This window comes from Triticum aestivum, chromosome 5B (genome assembly GCF_018294505.1).
Source record: "Triticum aestivum cultivar Chinese Spring chromosome 5B, IWGSC CS RefSeq v2.1, whole genome shotgun sequence".
Lineage (NCBI taxonomy): Eukaryota > Viridiplantae > Streptophyta > Magnoliopsida > Poales > Poaceae > Triticum > Triticum aestivum.
The window spans coordinates 659,373,295-659,377,765 of NC_057807.1; positions in this window are offsets into that span (position 1 = coordinate 659,373,295).

The following is a 4,471-nucleotide window of genomic DNA, read 5'->3' on the forward strand; positions in this document are numbered from 1 at the left end:
TTTGAAGATATATAAAAACACATAGAATGATTTATAAAGAATCATATAGGAATACAAAATGGATTCGAATTTAGTTGCCAGGGTAAACGTGGATGCTTATTGTGCCAAAATTCGAAAGAAGCAGCAAAATGTGCACTCCCACGTCGGCTGCCCGAAGCCAAGTATTTGGGAGATGGAAATTACTGTCTACCCATTATACGGACAATCCATCGGCCTGATTTCCACTACTCTAAATAGGGGTAGGTTAGTAACTTCAATTAGACGTGACAGGACCGCCTCTGAGCCCATTCTGACACAGTGGGCGTCAAACATGGGCGGCAAAACACATTTGATTCAAGCTCGTCTGAAAGACCTTTGTTTCTCCCTCCATTCCCCATTCATACACGGTGGGCGGCAAAACAAACTCGACTCGGCCGAAACCGATGTAGGCAAATATTTTCAATTGGGGCAGGTTTGTAACTTCACTCAGACGTGACACAACCGCCCTACCTGTCAGCCCCGTTCATACACAGTGGGCTCCAACCATGGGCGCCAACCACCCTCTCCTCGCCCGAAATCGCTTTGGGCAAATATTGGCGAAATGCGAGATTACCGTCCTATCCCCAACCGACAAGACGTCCAAATTTTAAACGGGGGCTAAGTTCATAACTTTCCCATATTTCAGACAGGCGCGTCCCAAAAACATGGTTCCCCGTACCTCTCCCTCCATTTTCCCATTCATACACCGTCCGTACTAGAACACCCCATCCCCACACCAGCCTCCGTCCGCCACCCCATCCATCGCCGCCGTCCTCCACCACATCCATCGCCATTGTCCTCCACCATGCCGGAGCGCCTACCAAGACCGCGTCGTCCACTGCTAGAGATGGACGTTTCTCATCCACGGCGACGGACCAATAGCCTTGCATCGCGTCCCCTCACTTCATCGGCGCCGTCGTCCTCTTTGCCGGGGCCGCTCACACGACCTTCTGTTCCACCGCAACGGGACTTATCCCCCGATGCACCCGTCTACCATTGCAGATCTGCTTCAACGCCACCGACAGCCATCGCACCCCCGATGCCTACACGGCACCGCAAGAGAGGTGGTACTTCATATCTCCTAAACTTATTGATCTCAACCAGAAAATAGATCTTAACTTGGTTACTCTACTTTCTTTTTAGCTCTTAGAATTTAGTTCTTAGTTCGAAGCAAACAATGGATGCTAAATATCATTTCTCCAGTTTGCAGCTTCAAATCTGCCATGGCACATCCATAATACGGTTTAATTGATCATGCTTAGGGTTTAATTGATCATGTTGGTTCCGTGGTGGTTTCTTTAATAGAAATCGGAGGGGAAACCCTGTTTTGCTAAAAAAATATGCTTAGAGTTTCCCCCTTTTATGATCACTATACGATCAGAATACGTGCTTCGTGTCATAATAACACTGCTCCACCCATCAAGCTAAACAAGCTTAGATGTTCAAATACGAATGTGATATTATTAAAACAGAGCTGTTTAATTGGTCAGCTAAATGTTCCTAAATTAGTTTCGAAAATGCATGTTCGCCGCTCGGGTGTGTATCTCTACAGGGTGCCCACGGTGGGCCGGCCCACCCTGGGATTTTGGGTCGTCCCAGGCCCCGATTCCCCTCTGTTCTGCTATGCGCTTCCGATCTCTACTCGCCCCCAGCCGCCTGCCTCGCCAGCGACTTGCCGTCCCTGGACGACATGACTCTAGGAGGAGACACCGGACTAACAGGAGGCCAGGAGCCGCTCGCCCAACAGCGTTACCGCTGCCCGGGCGCGCCGCCGTGCCTACCTTCCCAGTCCGTTCAGGGCTCAGGCGTGCAGCACCCACCAAGCCAACCCGATTTATCCTGAGATACGTCCTCAACACTCAGCAACCACTCCTCATCACCCATTTTCTAATTGATTCATTACTCATTAGGCATGACTGGCATTAGGGTTTGTTGTGTGCTCAGTGCTACCTACACTTAATGGTTCAGATGTATTTCGGTAATCTTTAGTACTTCTAAAGTTCACAGGGTTTTCAAAATTCCGGCCCTCGGAACAGAAACTAGTCATTTTGGATTGTTGGTCGTAGTGACATTGACCCAGATTACTACTGCAAGCCAGGTTTGTTGACAATTTTACTTGTCTTTCTTACTCATTCGATATAATATCCAATTATTCATGTCGATTAGTTGCAAACAATAAGTGCTAGACAAACTTCTTCATTCAGATTTTGGATGGTCTCTTACCGCAGTTACAATTCTACATACTTGTCCTAATAAGCTCACAAGTAAATGATTGATTCACTACATCTATGCTTGCCTTGTCATATTTGTTGTCAATATTCTTTTAGGGTGGACCACCCTGTTTCTAAATACTGGAACCGTAGACGTGAGTGAATAGTATTTCTCTATGTGATCTCTTCCATCATGTGTGGGTAACGAACAATGCATTGTATAGAAAGAAAGTGTCATTTCCAGCTTTTACATAGGTTTCGATCTTTTACATGGAATACAATCTGCCTACTTGCTTTGTGTCGCACTACCAACACTCCACACTTGAAGCTAAACATTACGCCACTCATAATTGCTTAGTTTATTTGTTCAAATACGAATTTCATATGATTCTAATGTTCCTACTTCAGTTTTGAAATGTGTGTCTGCCTGTTATAGAGACATAAGGGGTTTGCATTTTTGTGTGTGGTCTGGTCAGCACGGTTGGGGAGGTGAACTTTGCATATGCAGGGGTTTATAGGGAGACACTCTCCGAGTTGAATCCGCAATGCATTCCATAGATAATCTAACTACTTTTTATGTTTTCATGAATCTCAGATTCTGAACAGCATCATAATGATTATGAGCTTGCGCGCATGAAAAGAATAAAGCAGAACAATGCCATGGCTATCAAACTTGGCATTAAGGGACTGAAATCAAGTCTGGATGCAATGCAATGCAAATGCTCTCCACCTACATATTCATGCTCAGAATATGATCCTAACAGTGATTCTGAGCTAGAGGGAGACCTAAGTCAATGTAGCTCCCTAGTGGAGGAGTCAGAGGAAGATGCCCTATCTTATTCACCCATCAAGGTACTTGCTCTAACTTTCCAAGGTTACATTGCTCGCACATATCTTGCAACTGATGCTTTGCATTGCTTCTACTTTGTTGAACATCCATTAGCTTAGTTTACACATCGTGTATGTGAATACGCCCTGCCTATCCATTTTCAGTACATATTCCATCTATCATCATACCATATTTATCCATTCAAATGTTGTTCTTGTGTATCAGACGTTCAAAAGGAAGAGGGCGATTGCTAATCATGGAGGAGCACAAGCAAAGTATTTGGAAAAGTAGTGGCACCTGATAAATCAAATAGCCCATTAGGTGTAGTTGCAATATCACTTGACCCACAAAATACCCCAACTCTAGCAGACTCTAGCCCTACTACACTGGTCATTTCTGATGCCCCAACTCAGCAGACCCCAACTGCAGCAAACAGTATGATTATGCCAGTTGACATAGCACCAGCTGTACGACGCAAAACCCCCATTCCAGCAAAGAGTACACCAAATCCAGTTGCCAAATCCCTTTTCGAACAAAAGAGAGCCCCAATTGCAGCAAATAGGACCCCTGTTCCATTTCTTCCCAGTTTAGAAGACGAAGCTTATGTTGTTGTCAGGAACTTTGTGCGCATCTTTCCTTCATGGAAAGATTATACCGCAGACACAGAACAATTTCCAGTCTTCCTCCACAACTTACGCGTAAGTAATGTACTAATGTTATTCATGGTCATTACTGCATATGTTTCTGCTGACAAAAGACACAAGATTTCATTCTTTTAAATAGGCGAGGAGCAAATTGGATTGTGATGACGAGCAAGAGTTGGTTGCACTTTTCAAGCACTCGTTGATGAAGTATCGTTCCTACCTGAGGCAAGCGCACTTCAATGGCAAGCCTCTGAATGAAGTTTCTGTAAAGTCTCCGGTGCTACATTTATCCGACAGTGACTGGAATAATCTTGTTACACATTGGTCTCGGCTGCAGCGTAAGGTACTGTCTATGATATCACATCACAATTTGAACTACATTTCTGCATTTGCCTTAATGTCTCACTTGTACGAAAACTGTTAGCAGAAGAACATTCGTTCTCAAGGGACCACAGAATCTCGCAACTATACTGCACAGTGCATTGCTCTTGTGAGTACCTCTTGCCCTGTATGACCATACTTACTTTCATAGCTGTTTGATTATGTAGCATCACTGCACATGTTAGCCTCGTAATCGTCCATTTAGTGGACATTATAAGATCCGTATGGACTCTTACACAAATTTAGAATCAACCCAATGCTTTGAAGAGGTTTAGCTCTACAGTCCTCTTGTAAGGACTAAACGTGGTCTATCACTGTACTTACATTAACAGCTACTCCCTCCGTACCATAATATAAGAACGTTTTGTACAGTACACCAGTGTTAAAAA